A 16,601-nucleotide genomic window follows, 5' to 3' on the forward strand; every position below is an offset into this window, starting at 1 on the left:
CTATCCATCTGTGGGATTTTGCTGTTAGGCACGATTTCCACTTGATGGCCTTTCACCTTCCAGGAGTGAGGAACAACAAGGCGTGTCGCCTCAGCAGGTCGTTTCTACCCCACCATGACTGAGCGTTGCACCCAGAGGTGGTGGTTATGATCTTCCAGAAGTAGGACGTTCCCCAACTTGGGCACAAAGTGCCCAAAGTTCTGCTCACTCCGGGGTCACGAGACTGGATTGATTTCTGACGCATTCTTCATGGACTGGATGGGGACCCTCATGTACACATTTCTGCCCATTCCACTCCTGCCCAAGGTCCTGCTGAAAATAAAGAGGGACAGGGTGGACGTTATACTCATCGCTCCAGTCTGGCTGAGACAGCACTGGTTCAGCATGCTGCTGGACCTATCATTCGTCCCATTCCTGGAGCTCCTGAGGCAGCACAACCTTCTAACCCAGGACCATGGTCACCTGTTGCACCCGGACCTGGACTCCCTGCATCACATGGCCTGGAGGCTCTGTGGCTGATGGAGGGAGAGAGAGTCTGCTCGGTGCAGGTCCAACAAGTCCTGTTTGGCAGCGGCCTTCTATGCAGGTCGTGTATTGGGCTAAGTGGAGGTGGTTTACCTCTTTGGCGGAGTCCCAGGGCATTCCGCCCAGCCTCTTGCCTGTATAGGCGATCCTGGAGTACCTGCTCCAGCTAAAGTTCCAGGGTCTGGCGCTGGCCTCGCTGAAGGTTCACCTGGCGGCAATTTCGGCCTTCCATCAGCCGCTAGAGGGGAGATGGCTGTTCTCCCACCCCATGTCAGTCAGGTTCCTCAAGGGGATGGAGAGGCTTTATCTGCAGGTCCGTGATCCAGTGCCTCCCTGGGATCTCACCCTGTTCCTCTTGAGACTCATGGGGCCCCCCTTTGAACCCATGGCTTCATACCCGCTACTTATGCTTTCATGGAAGGTAGCCTTCCTGGTGGCCATTACCTCAGCTAGGAGGGTCTCCGAGATTAGGGCCTTGACCTCAGAGCCCCCTTATACTATATTCTATAAGGATACAGTGCAGTTGAGGCTGCATCCAGCCTTCCTGCCCAAGGTGGTTTCCCAATTTCATTGTAATCAAGATATTTTTCTCCCCGTGTTTTTTCCCAAACCACACGGCTCGGAGGAGGAGAGGAGATGGCATTTGCTGGACGTGAGACAAGCCCTGGCCTTCTACATTGAGCGTACAAAGCCGTTCCAGAAATCGACGCAGCTCTTTGTCGCAGTGGCTGACTGGATGAAAGGCTCACCTGTCTCCACCCAGTGCATCTCCTCATGGATTACAACTTGCATCAAGTTCTACTACGAGCAGGCGAAGGTACTGCTTCTGGGAACCATCACAGCGCACTCAACCACAGCTCAAGCCTCATCTACAGGCTTCCTGGAGAGAGTGCCCCTGCAGGATATCTGCAGAGCCACCACCTGGCCGTCGGTGCATACCTTCATGTCCCACTATGCTATCATCCAGCAGATGAGAGAGGACGCGGGATTTGGCAGAGCAGTGCTGCGGGCAGCTCACCAGTAACTCCGACCCACTTCCAAGGTACTGCTTGTTAGTCACCTATATTGGAATGGACATGAGCAAGCACTCGAAGAAGAAAAGAAGGTTACTTACCAGTGATGTTCTTTGAGATGTGTTGCTCATGTTTATTCCATTCCACAACCCACCCCCCGTCCCTGCTGCCGGAGTTGGCGGAAAGAAGGGACTGAGAGGGCGTAGGGCCAGCAGTGCCTCATATACCACAGCATGTGCGCAGGGCTCCAGGGGGCACCAGAGATGGCCCTACGGGATCTATTAAGGGGAAAAAAGTTCCGGGAACCATGCACGGAAGCGTGAACACACCTATAGTGGAATAGACGAGCAACACATCTTGAAGAACACCAGTTACTGGTAAATACCTTGTTTTCCAGAGCCACCCTCTCCTTTCTCAAAGCCACATGCTGGGAGCTTCCTCCTCCTGGGTGACAGTTACTAAACCAGGGAGACAGTTACCTGCCTCTAGCTGCCATGGAACCTAGCCCCTCCTCTGAGCACGTCCACTTGTGCAAGGTGAGCTGTCCAAGTGTCTGCAGCATCCTTTTCCCCCATGGCTCAGCAGAGGAAATGTGTTGTGACACCACCAGAGAGGTTAGCCTATTGTTAGTTGGCTGTTATACTTTTTGTGTCTTTGTTTTTTTTCTCCCCTTTTTAATTCTGTCTTTGGGAGGTTTAGAATGTGGTTTAACGACTGCAGTATAAACATATTTAGGGGAGGGAAATAAGTGATTATATCTGGCTACTGTATTGTGCTTTCTTGTTGAAGATATTAACAAATTTAATATTGGGGCAGGAGGGCACAAAATAAGGCCAGCATGTGTGACCCAGTGACTTTTTGTCCCTGAAAAGTTGTTCTGAGTGGAGAGGGCAGGAGAAAGGAGGAAATAAGGGTGAAATGGAAGATAAAATGGTGAAAAGGAGAGTAAAGCCTGTTGTACACAGTTGTATGGGTTAACGAAGGGGTGATTTTATTACATTGCTGCAATTTTCTGTAGAAACAGTTATCAGTGGAAACCTGGCTTATCGTGCTTTTGCTTGCCCTTATAAATTCATTGGGGCAAGGCTAGCAATCTAACCAGGCATGGGTGGCGGGTATCATAGGCCAGGGAGGCTAAGCCTCCCCAAACAGCCAGGCATGGTCCTGCCCGCAACTGAGACGCCACCCCCCCTGCTTTGTCCTGCTTTTCCCCCGTGGCCCCAGCCCAGGCCCGTTCTTGCTGCCCTTGCTCAGCCTCTCCCCCAAAGCAGGCAGGGACTGGGACTAGGATGGACCACACCGCCCATGCACCACCCATGTAACCAGGGTTAAAGCCAAAATAAGTGTCACTGGTTTAGCTGAACCAGTGCAAGTTTGTGTGTAGACAAGCCCTAGGAGTGATGAAAGCGATAGGCGCAAAGAGGACATTAGGAGGTAGAATACTTCACTTACACCTCCCTTGTTAATTGCTTTTCCTGCTACGCTCCTATCTTCTGGCTCCTCTGTATGTTAATCATACCAATTTAGACACAGGGGATCCTCATGGTGCTCACTAAATTATTTTGACTGGGATTTTCTAATTTTCTAAAGGCATTAGACACACAATTCTGTTTTAACCCAATTCATTTGAAGTGGGCATTGGGTGTCTAACATCCCATAGGAACATTAGAAAAATCTCAGCCTTATTACTTTTTTCCTTAATTATTCTGATCTGATTAAAGTCACTGTAGTTAAATTAAAAGCACAACTGGATTTTGGAAAACACTTATGACCTCAGAATTTGGTCCCTTGTGTCTAAATTGGTGTGATTAACATACAGAGGAGCCAGATCCAAATCCAAGTGCAAGTGATGAGTCTCTGAACTCTGCATCCAAAATGTTCCAGGCTTTAAAGGTGTGGTTGCTACAGTTCTTAAAGTTCCACCCATCACAAGGTGTAAAGGGGTATAAGTTGTATATTGGTCAGTGAGCGAGAGTTTGAGTGGATCTGTTTGTGCAACTTACCTGCTGAGTGGGCTGGAAGATTTACGTTGGACTTAGACTCTTCTTTACATTTGCCCGTGGTGGAGGAAGGTCAGGTGATCACCAGAGATCAGACCTCATGGCTTGATGCAAAGGGACCATATTGTAAATTTCCCAATAACTGGATATACAATTGCTCTGTGATATTTAGAGTCCTGAGCAGACCAGTCCATGAGAGGGGAGATGATCATAGAGCAATGTTGATCTGTAATCCTGAGAACTCCAAAAGACGAGCATTATTCAACTCACACTGAAGGGAGATATCCAAACTGTTGAGTTCTAGTGGAATGTTTGCAGATCCTGTTTATAGCTGAGGGGGAATTGAGTTCTTATTGCTAGGAAAGATGGGAGTGGACAATCCTCTTTTTCTCATGACAAATAACAATGAAAATGCCTCTGAACTAGATTTAGTGGGGTGATGCAGTGGGAAATTTTAGGAAGAGTTCTATCAGAGTTCTATAGTAAGGACCAAAGCTGCATTTTTGCAAGGTTTGAAAAGCGTTACCAAAGCACATCCTCAAATGCCTTCACATGAAGGGGAAGGAGAAGGCGCCCTGTTTTGATCTTATTGACATTTTCTATAATATTGAATGATCTCATTATGCGGACATGCTGAAATAATTTCTGACTGGTCCATATGAGTTCCTTTGACAGTGCTTTCCATACATATTAAAGCCAAAAGGGACTATTGTGTTGGTACTATTTCTATTCATCCGGCTGCTGGGATATGCCCACATGATGTTATATTATTTACATATTTTATTGTAGTGCCTAGGAGCTTCCTTACTGACACAGTTAATACCGACAAAATGAGAGAACACACTTCGAATGGCAGTAAACTTAGGCCAGGTATACACTAAGTTTTGTATAGCTGTCAGTCAGATGTGTGAAAATACCATGCCCTCTAGCAACATAGGTATGCTGGCAAAACCCTCAGGGCTGGTCTACACTAAAGTTAGGTCAGCTTAACTACATAGCCTAGGGCTGTGAAAAATGTCACACCCTATAAAATGTAGTTAAGCCCGACCCAAGCCTGGTGTAGATGCTGCTAGATTGACAAAAGAATTCTTCTATCTACACAGCTACTACCTCTCAGGGAGGTGGATTTACTCAGCAGTGGCAGAACCCCTTCTGTTGCTGTAGTAAGTGTGGACTCTACTGCAGGGCGGTAGCAGATATTCCATGGTAGCATTTCTAGTGGAGACATACCTTTAATGTAGATGTAGCTATGCCGAGAGGGTGCATCTGTCAGCATAACTAACATCTCTCTGGTACTATGCTGGCAGAAAAACTCCTTAATCTGGCAGCATGTGCTGTGGCTACACCAGGGGACTCTGTCAGTATAACTGTACCTGCAAATGATTTGTAGTGTAGATGAGGCCTTCTTCTCTACTCTGTGGGGCAAGGACTGACTCCCTATCTGCATTAAGAAACACCTACTGCTGCAGGCACTTCCTCAATCTAACTAATATTCACCCACAGCCTCTTTGGTAGTATTGAGGCCATTACTACTACAAGTGAAAGTTTCCTTGACATTTTCCTGGAGAAAGCTGTGTGGACTCTCCAGCTCTGTACTGATTGCTCCAACGAATGCAGTGCCTCCTTGTGACTGAGTGACTGACGGACAGGCATCCCCTGCTATATCCCCTTCTCACCACACACCAGCACAGCTGCAGTCTATTTTTTTAGGCCTTCTCCTCTCTTTCCTTTTCTTCCCTCTTACTTTGTTTCTCTTTTATTGGACCAACTTCTCCCGGTGACAGAGACTAGCTTTCCAGCTTCACAGGGCTCTTCTTCAGGTCTGGGAAATGTACCCGGTGTCACAGCCAAATACGAGTGGAACAGATTGTTTAGCAGAAGTAGTTAATACATATTCTAAGAGACCACTTGAGGTGAAATGGCCAGTTAACACTTCTGCAGTCACAGGACAACTAGGGGGGTTAGTGGGTACAGATTGTTGTAATAAACCACAAATCCAGCGTCCCTATTAAGACCTCTATGCGTAGGGTCTAGCAAAGTTATGAACTAAAGCTCCCCAGCTTGTCTGTGGCAGAGGTTATGAAGGTTTCCTTTAAGAACAAGGACTCCTATTTTTTCTCCTCTCCTTTCCTGCACACCTATTCCCTCACTCCCCCGAAAGCTAGTCACCGCACAGGGCCAGGAGTAACCATTGGCGGCGCTCTGGGCCCAAGACAAATGCTCCTGCAGGTGACCTTAGTGTTGCAAGAGCAGAGATGTGAAGCCTGGCTCCAGAGCTTCTCCTGGACGGGGTAGCCCTGCGCGTCAGCTGCTGCTTTGGCCATCCATAGTGGGAGAGGGCAAGGTGGGTGAGCCTAAAGAAGCTGCCTGCCACTTTACCTGCAGAAACAGGTTTGCAGTGGGGCACTGAAGTGGGTCCAAGATCAAACAGGTTTCCCATACCCTGTTGCATCTCTCCTACCCTGCACCATTCTTGGAGGACAGACCCGGTCTGGCGCCCCTGGATTGGGAAACACTGAATTAAAGGAAAAACTCAGACCCCTAATGACCTGACATCGTACAGGAATTTACGATGTAAAAAGGAGAAAACTGTTTGGTTGGGAATTGAGGGTCAAGTTGTCTGGCTCCTACATGGGTGCAGAGTGTCAGAGGGGGAGGAGGCTGCAGGAAACCTGTCACATTTTGGGGTGTAATCCAGACCAACAAGGGACTGTGTGTCATTGTCTTCCCTGCAAGCTAGAGGCTAGAGTTGCCAACTTTCAAACTTTCGGACACTACAGCCCCCTTTCCCAGTCGGTCGCTCCCTCCTCCCCTTACCCGGTTGGTCACTCTCCCCTCCAGTTAACCCCCCCTCCCCCCGTCACTTGCTCCCATCACTCACTCCTCTGCTGCCCCCACCCTTGTCACTCACTCACTACCCCTGCTTGCTAAATCTCTCCCCACCCTCCCCCCTCCCGTCACTTATTCATTTCCCCCTCCTCTGGGACTCACCTCACCTGCCGCCTGCAGAACCTGGCAGGGAGCTGATGTGGAGCCTGCCTGCCCAGGGGATGCAAGAGGCGGCCCTGGCTAAGAAGGGACTAGCGCAGGTTGATGACCCAGCACCCCCATCCCTGCACTGCTCTGTCCCCCCACCCTGGCTCCTCCCAATCCCCACACTCAAGGCCAGGCTAGCACATGGTGAGGGCCAGGCTGACGGTGGTGTGCAGGCAGTGACCCCCCTGTTCCAGCACCTTTGCAAGCAGTAGCCAGACTTTTGGTGTCTGGTCAGTACTTCTGACAGGACACCCTACAGGTCCCCTTTCAACCAGACTTTCCAGTCAAAAACCGGGCTTATGGCAACCTTAAACCTCACAATGTTTTGCTGTTGTAGCTTCCAGCCTGCACTGCTCACAGACAGCCTGCAGGTCACACCTGAAGCATCTGGGTATAGCTGCAGCCCTGGATCAGAGGCTCTGACACTAGCAGCCTGTCAGCAACACACCAGCCACACTTTGGCTTACAGCAGCCTGGGTTACAACTTGCAGGGTGATCCTAACACATTCCCAGCCCTCCTTGGACAGTTCAGATATTAAAGGTCCGTTGCCTCTGTAAAGGATTGATAGTCAAGAGTTTGCTCCTTTACCAGGCATTACTAAACAGTGCAGTTTAAACACAACACTGGATTGGTTTTGCTGAAAAAAAATAAAACCAGTTTTATTAACAAAAGAAGACAGAATTTTAAGTGAATTCAGGTATCAGGTATTAAAGTCAGAAATGGTTACAAGAGAAACACTTTCTAGTAGCTAAAACATTAACTAGACTTGGTTCAAGGTAAAATCCTTACCACCTGTGCCCAGCAACATGGCTGACCAAATTCTCCAGTCAGGATCTCCCCCAAAGTCAAAGGGCTGGTTCCTTTGTCATCTTTGGTGAGAGAGAGAGAGGGAGTGAGAGCCCTTGGGATTTTCTGCCCCTTTCTTTTATAGTCCAGTGAAACTTTAAAGTGGATTCTTCTGAGGGTTACCACTCAAAGCAAAGTTTATTCAAACAGTAAAGAAGGTGACATGGAGTCTGGTGATGAAGGAGGCTCCATGTTCTTTCTTCTCACATGTTTTTGCTGAAATGCAGATTTTCATTGTCTCCTGCCATCTCCTCTCACTGCTGTCTTGAGAACCCTGTTTACTCCTTATATATAAACTGAGGTAAACATACATTTATTGGGTCAGGATACTTCTGCCTGGGCAGGGCTGTGTGGTTTTGAACATGTTCTAAAAAGATCATAATCAGGGATTTCATAACTTGATATATAATGTTGCCACATACATTTTACCATGATAGTATTGACCAGTGAGTTATTAGCTTTCAAATGATCCCTCCCAAGGTGTCTTTTGTACAAATATTATTACAATAGTGTGTAGGGCATGAACACAGGAGTGCTTTCAGTCACACCTTCCTCCAACTTGCATGGCACCATAAGGCTAAGACAGTTTCAATCCTTGAATGGAAGCTGCACAGAGACACTTTCCTCCCTTGTGGTGTCCAGTACACCAAAGGCAATGGAGAGGAGGCAGGAACATGATTGTATAAAGGGGGTGTAGCAGCAGTTGCAGTTCCCCTGCAAACCAGGAATTCTTAAAAGGTTGGGGGAAGGAAGGGTACAGTTCTACATTGCCCGAAATGAGGGGAGATAGGAGATTGATTATGTAACCTTAATTTCCACGTTGACAGATGTGTGGGGTTTTCTTTAACTATGCTATAATATGGGGAGGGTTTTGGTTTAAGGACTATGTATTTTCAACCTTACCTCTATCTAAACAGTGTCTTGATTGGGAGTTGTCTTGTACAGTAAGAACTCTAGTACTTGCTGCAGCATAAATAGACATGTTAACACTGCTGGTCATGGATGAATTCAGTGTACACATTTTGTACATCGATGGGTGCACAGGTATTGGGTGTTGAACCCTTAGACTTGCACAAGTATGTGGGTGTTGTTCAGTATTTAAATAAGTGATTGCATCTTCCTAGACACTGTACAGTGTCATTTTAGCCTGGGGCTACTGTTGGCTTTGTTACAAATAATTCACTGGTTCCAGTTAGCCTGCGGGATGTTTGAAGGTTCCATCTGCACTACATAGTTTTTCACATGTTGTAAAAAGTGCCTAACTACAGTATTGCCCGGACTAATACCATGAGACTTTAGTATGCCTGTGCTTCCATAAGCAGAAAGTCTGAGGGGAGTATCACCTCCTTGGCACCGTTGCTGCAGTTCTCCTAGAAGATGCTCTCTGGGTTTTGCAGTAATCATTCTACGCAAAGAGCCTGTGGAGGGCTTGAGGGTGGTCAGGAGGCAGTACTGAGACATAGGACCATCATTCAGGTGACTATAGCCTCCATTGATACCCCTGGTTTCATGGACTAAACCCCTTACCATTTAAGGTGACCCATCAGCCCCTACATCTTGAAGGAAAGAATGCACTGTAAACTCAGAGCACAAACTCACAGTGTTTTCTTTCCCCTGCAGTATGGCCCATGGTGCTGATGAGATCAAACCATGTTAAGGAACCCTGCTGTGTCATGGAGCTTGGTTCTTTAACAAGCTTATAACCATTTGCTCCTGTTCATGCACATAGGACCAAACCATGCTATAATAACAGAAGGATCTATCACATTTGATAAAGTACAGTAGAATTTGTAGTCTTGGCCGGGCCTACTTCAAGCTGAGGCATAACTTAATTGTTGCTAGCTGGGTTCCAGCCCAGGTTTCCTGATGGGTGTGGACTGGCAACTCTTTGCTAGAGCATCATGCTGAAATACGGATGACTTTTCATGTTCCTATTGGGTTGTGTCTAGCCCACTCCTCAAGGATTGTTTTTCCCATAGCACTGATTGGTCAGGAAAGACTGACAGGCCCCTGCTGGAAAGAACCATTTAAACACAACTATAGCGCTGCAGTCCTGCTTACAACGTGTGGATCTGCATTAGAAAGTTGTAGGGTCATTTTCCAGCAGTAGTTCAGTTGCACTTGTGCCAGCAACAGTGTAAGTCCTAGTTCATACAGGACTCAGGTGCTATAAGCAGGCCATTAAAATCTGTTTTGTACCGGCTGTGAGGCAAGCTTGGTCAAACTTGGCTAGAAAGTTCAGCTTCCATCTATTGCTCCAAGCAGAGGCAGTCCTATGAAGCAATCCTATCCTTAAAATCAGGGACAAAAACTTATGTGGAGGGACTGGATGGAGAGCAGAACTCTGACTCTTGCAGCTAATTGACAATAATAAATTTAAACCATTTGTAGATCTTCAGCAACAATTTGTCTTGCCCTGCCCTGAGCACAGAAATATCTCCACTTAAAGTATTTACTTATGACTGTATTTGGACCGGATGCACTGGGAGCTCCAGCACTTTTGTAATTTTGAAGGAAATTTCTTGGCTTTACATGGCCATCCTTTTATGATTTTCTGACTCAGAAAACTCTGCCAAAGATTGATAATTTGAGAGTTGCCTGGAATAGTGACTTGGATACACAACTATCTTCAACCCAGTAGAATGCAGTTGTATCTGATGTTTAAAAGGCAACTATAGACCTGGCACTACATCTTATTCACCAAAAGACACTTTTCTGAATATACTGCTCCTGACATAGGCTAATGATAATGGGCCTCATAAATGCTGATCACTGTTGGAAATATAACTCCCATGGCGCTACATTAGCTTATACATTTTGTGAGTGCCTCTATATCAAGCATTTCTGGTCTGAGGTGGGTCAAAGGACCAATTTGATATTGGATGCTAAGTTGGAGCCCTCCCCCTTAAGTTCCGTTTTTGGGTAGATTCCTGATACCTAGAGGTCACCTGGTAACAAGGCAACATAATTCCAACATGCAGCTTTGGACACTTAGAAATTAATCCTGCAAAAATGGTTCAGTCGATCTCCACCAAACTTTGATGCCTGGCTCGGTGACATTGCTGGCCTCGCAGCTAATGAACAACTGGCACAGAAGGGGAATGCCTGAAAAATTCAAAGCAATTTGGGCTGATGTTTTGGAGGTCTTTTATTAATGTAGACCTTGAACATTGATATGTTGCTTCCCCCTCCCTTCCTTTTATCCTAACATGCTTTACTTACTTTGTATCTGATGATGAATCTGGTATTTTGGTATATTTGGTGTATCTGGAAAAATTAATAAATTATAAATATTAAAAATCTGTTCTGTAAAACATTGGAACCCCATATGCACTAGCATGTATCCTATTGGAACTGGCCCATTAACTGGGAAATGGGCACAGTTGTGTGAACAGGGCTTGTAGCAACAGTTCAATCTGCAGCCAATGCTTTCTTCCCAATGCATATCCTTCCAAAGCTCCAGTTCTTTAATGGCATAAAATTTTAGAAGTTCTTTGGGGACATGACAACGAAAGATCTTGATAAGGTATTACCTAGTGCTATGCTTCCTGTGGGCTTGATTACAGACCTCCATCCAGCCCCTACATAAGTGTGGGATTGTTTCCATCAGCATCCCCCATGTAAGGCAAACTTAATGTATGGTGAAGGCACCCTAGGAGCTCTGCTTACAGGAGTTGCCTTATGGGAGAGCTTCATCAGCACATCCTCTTGCTGCCCAGTGATGCCCAGTCTCCAGATGGTCCCTCCTGCCTTTCAAGCTTGTTCCAGACCCCTTGGTGGAGCTCAGATTGTAGGTGCAGTCTACTCCTGTGATCCCCATCTGCCCACACAGGTAGACTTTGCCATGAGGGGAGTTCCACCCGGGCTTGATCCAGATTCCATGGATGGCCAACAAAGACACAGAACTTTTAAAAAATTTTAAATGAGGCCAAAAGTTTCCATCATTTCTGCACTGGGAGTACAGTATATGTTGAGATGCTGATTCTAGCATGTGGGGAAGAGAGAGCTTCAAATACTTACATTGTGGAATTGCAGAGATGTCCAGATATCAGATATGGTGTGTAGTGCTGGGATAGCTTCAGAACTTTCCTTTTTGGGGAATCACTACACAGAGATCACAGGACGGTAATCCTTCAGCTCGTTCAAATTCAGTAAGTCAGTCAGCTGTTGCTTCTGTTGCCTGTTTTTTGGCGTTTAATGATTTGTTTATAGAATGGGGTTATAAGATAGCCAATTGATCTGATCAGAAGATAATAAGGTTTTTGTTCCAGAACTAGGCTACAGAGAGTTTTGCAAGGACCCTCAGGATATATTACAAGGACACTTATACTGAGAACCAAAACATAGCCTTAAAGACTTTTATTGAGATAAAATAGGATAATAATCAAATGGATAATAATGAATTAGAATTACAAAGGCAATAATCTTGTTTTCAAGATACATGTGGTATGATATACTATAAAGCTTTGGATTAATATACTTACACCTTCCTTTGATAACCTGGAGGTAAGAGACAAAATACCAGCCTCTTCCCTGTGTGCTGATAGTCAGGTTTCTTAATTCTTAAGTGGGAGGTGGAGATTTTAGACAATGCTAGAGAGCTAAGAGCTATAGAAAGCCTACAATACTAGGACTAAGATAATGCTAAAAATAAGACACAAGACATTACTTAACATGGTGGGTTGCCCCTTTTATGACATGAGCACTATGTACCCTCCTTCCATGTCCAAACTTATCTTCCTAACCCACCAAATATTAAGGTATGCATATTCTATTGGCTGGCATGTTCATGTGTATTAATGATATGCTCATATTCTTTCCAGACAGTTCACTCATTTTCACCTTTGTTATTTATGGCCTAACCATGTTCTTGTGGTGTACCTGTTGAGTCTACCAAGGGCATGGACTGAGGTAGATCTCTCTATCTTAATGCCTCCTGATTTATCTAGGATAAAGGTTATAACTATATATATACTTTATCCTTTACCTCATCATCACTTATTTAGGCTAAAGATCCCAAACATATGTATGTTAACTTACCTTAACTTCTCATTCAGGATGTGGCCTGTAGGTTTCTTGCGTTACAGCCAAAATACTTTAATATAAATCTATAAATCTATTATAATAAAACAAGCAATTAAATTCCTAAGAAACAATAAATTCATATAAAAAGATATATATGCAAGCAAGCAGGCTAGTCCTATGGGCTACACTTCTCACTCCTAGTCCTCCTCTATTCCCCCAAGCCTGGGGTAAATCAGTGGTCCCTGTCTTTGGAAAAACCTGGGGTTGATTTTTCATTTTGTCTCTTTCCCCGCCCCCATCAGCCCACTGCTAACATCCATTTGGTCTGAAGCCATGGTTTCAATTACAGCCTCTGACACAGTCCCTCAGTGATACCTGGAAATTCCTCTGCCACCAGGGATGTGATTTCCAGGGAGCATTGTAACTCTTCCGGTCTTTGGGGAACTAAATGCCAGCTCATTGAAGTGAAGATATTATAAACCTTTTAGTGGATTTCATGCTGGGGGATAAATGCCAGCTCAGCAGTTTCAGAGTCGGAAATGGATGTCTTCAACACAGCCTTTAAGCAGAAACTGTACACGAAGAAGCAGTAAAAGCTCCCCCAAGCCTCTTGAGCCCCCCAACCCTGACCTGGAGAGACCACTTCTAGGGCTAAGAGGAAATTGAGTCTCTGGGTCTCACTTTGCCCTTGGCTTGACAGTTGAGGTTGCCACCCAGAGAGGGACAACTGTTGTCAGTGTGGTAGTGTTTGTGAGGTGGCCCTTGTGCTCTAGGCCAGAGGTTCTCAAAGTGGGGGGCGCAAGATGGATCCTGTGGGGGTGCCATGAGTGCCGGGTTGAGAGTGGGACTGGGTGGTGGTGGGGACCTCAGCACCTCACACAGGCAGCCCCGAGCAGGTGTTGGGGGTGGGGGACCCTTTGGAGGGGAGTGGGGGGAGGCTGCTGGTGAAGCGGGGGACACTTTGCGCAGCCCCCTGCTGCTGCCGGGCACACTCCCCACGCCAGTGCCGGGCCCGCTCCCCACGCTGTTGCCGGGCACACCAAGATTCTTGCACTTCTGCACAAGGGGCACACACAGAGTCCCTGCGCATCCTTCTGGTGTGCTCACTTTTGCTTCCCGCTGGGGAGCAGGACAGCCTGATCCTGTCCCACTTCTTACTGCAGGGGAGGGGCAATCTGCTCCATCTGAATGGACAGGCCTGCATGACACGCTGCTGCTGCCAGCAGCTGCTGCCGCCTCCCACAGCAGCAGCAGCCCCCCCCACCCCCTCCTGCTGCTGCCAGGTATGCTCCCCGTGCTGCTGCTGCCACTGCTGCTGCCCCTGCTCCCCTGCCACTGCTCCCAGCGCTGCCCCTGCTCCTTGTTTTTTCTGAAAGTGGGGGGTTGTTCGGGGGAAGGGGGGGCACGATTGTGACACAAAGGTCCACGGGGACTCCGTTTTGGAAGTTTGAGAACCACTGTTCTAGGCCCTTGGCTGGGGCCCACCAGGCACGCTTTACATGGCACTACCCTGCCCATCTTGGCCAGTAACTACAGTGATTCTAGTCCATTGGACTAGATTTGAATGGGAGACCTAGATGTGAAATAAAGGCAGTATTTAAGTATATGAAGACCTAACTAGATGCTTCAGCTCACTTACATGGAGGGGGCTGCCCAGTTCCCTACTTCAAGATGGGATTTTCTAACTTCTGTGGGTACGGGATGGAGTCTCAGACATAGGAAGTTGACACCCCCTCTGGAAAATACTGGTGGTCCTTCCCACTCTCCTGTACATACACACGGTGTCTCCGCTACACAAGGGCAGAGGATATAGGGCAGTCCTTTGGTGGCACAGAGTCAAAGTATCATGGCTGATCTTTGGTAGTACTAGCTGTCTGAGATGTCTAGGGCATTGGTGCTCAAACTCTGCCAAACCAGGGCCCTCCCATTTAACAGTATGGGAAGAGCAGTATGGGAAGAGCCCCCCACCCCTTCATGTGTTTATCATCTATGCGTTAGGCAGGTGTTGCAAATATTGTGTTTCACAGAGCTCCCAACTTCTAGGTCCACAACAAGCACGGTGGCAGAATTAATCTGAATTCCTGACTGAGTGTGAGGAAGACAGGGAAAAAACAATGGAGCTACCAGCATCCTCACTTCCTTGCTTTGGCCTAATAATGAGCTTGAGGAAGGAAGTGGAGTAGCCTCATCTAGTACTTGTACAGTCTAGTTGGATGAGAGAGGAATGCAGTTTTGGATACTGGCTTATGTTGCATCTCCATCATCCAGCCCTTGGAATTTCTTTTCAAGGCACAATTCTGAGGAAAAGGCAATGGTCTGAGAGTCTGTGGCCCCCAGCTCCGGGAGGGTTGTTATATACATTTTCAGGTGGAGTGTAGGCCCCCTGGAAGGACTTGGCTGGCTGAGGCCCCATAAGACTGAGGGCTTATTCTAAAGCTGTGATGAACTTGAAACCACAAGGGAACCCTGGGGGGTGGGTGTTGAAGGACTGCTCCTGCCAGAGCCTGTATTAGGATTGGCATAAGCTCTGGTAAGCTTATTAGGTCCTGCTATTGTTTGTAATGTTTTCTCTAGTGTTTTTACCTTAAGAATAAAATAGGCTTGCCTAGAAGGCAGGGGAGCTGGAACAACGTGTACTGCGGAGGTGCTGAGAGCCACTGAACTGAACTGTAAACCCTGGATAGAATGGAAACTACCTCAAGCCAGCGGCGGACAGCACCCCCTGCACCCCTTGTGCCAGCACCTCTGATAGGAATTGCTGTGTGGTAACTTTATCACTGTATACCCTCTCGGAGGAGAGAAATCAAGCAGGCCTCATTAGGCAGCCTGTCTCTTCTAGGGAGAGCACAGTGAAGGAAGGGAACTGCTCAACCTGGAAGGACCCTGGTCAGAAAGGGGGAAGAGAGACATCTCCACCCAAGAGAGGAGCGAGCCAGAGGAGCTGGCCGGAAGGCAGAGTGTGGGTGCCCTTACTGTACTGCAGAGGGGATGACAGATGCAAATGCCCTGAACTGTGACAGAGGCACTCTCCTAACACTAGGAGAATGCTCAAGAGAGATCCATTGAGTTGTGTTGAAACAAGACAGAAGCAATTTTCAATCATGTCAAGCTATTTGCCTCAGTATCAAGCAACAGTGAGTTGCACAGGTCAGTTATAGGCTGGATTAAAGTAGCTGCTTTATTACTTTTAAATTTGTCATCTTTTGGTTTCATCATGGCCTGGTCCAATGGGACATGGTAAACTGAAGCATAGAGAATGTCTGTTATGTGCTGTTTGTGATTTCATATACTTGTCAGTTGCTTTTATTCTTGGTAAAGTAGATTGGGCTAGGGCCAAATCCTGCCTTCCATCACTCAACAGATTGCATGGCTAAATCAGGTGAGCAGTCCTCAGTTTTTAAAAGCCCTCCCAAAGTAACCCTTTTTGTGGCCCTTTTCTGAACCTGTACTCTCTGGTATAGCTTCATATGATGAGATGACCAAAATGAACTGTGTTCAAGGTAGGGTAACCAGAGGGCAAGTGTGAAAAATTGGGACAAGGGTTGAGGGATAATGGGCGCCTAAGTAAGACAAAGCCCCAAATATTGGGACTGTCCCTATAAAATCAGGACATCTGGTCACCCTTGTTTAAGGTGAGGCTATACCATTCATTTATTCAATGCTACCATATCTGCCACATTCTCTCTCCCTCTCCTTTTAATTCATCCTACAGACTAACCATATTGGAGCTTTTCTACCAAGCTAACTCCATTGTCGGAACATGACCTTTCGGAACATCTAGAACAATGGCAAGATTATCTATTTTCACTCCCCTCTTAATACTTCACTAGTTTAAAATAATTACATAGCACCATAGATGCGCATAGTGCTCCAAGGTACAGACAAGGATGGATTCCTTGCCCTGAAGCGCATATGTTCAAAGCCAGCAGTTCTCAACCTCCTGTACACTGAGACCCCATGTTGCTGCAGCAACACAATTCTGCCCCCCCTAACCTAACCATTAAGAAAGTGAGGATTGTGACCCCCAAGTTTAGAACCTGGCTTCTAAGTGAAAACAAAAATGAAGGCAACACAGTGAGGGATGGCAAAGGTGGACGCCAAGGTGGAGGAAAATGAAAAAGCAATGAAAGCAGTGTAAAAAAGTGTGATGGAGCA

Source organism: Emydura macquarii, unplaced genomic scaffold (genome assembly GCF_026122565.2).
Source record: "Emydura macquarii macquarii isolate MOO-44397 ecotype Brisbane River unplaced genomic scaffold, CSIRO-AGI_Emac_v2 contig_67, whole genome shotgun sequence".
Classification (NCBI taxonomy): domain Eukaryota; kingdom Metazoa; phylum Chordata; order Testudines; family Chelidae; genus Emydura; species Emydura macquarii.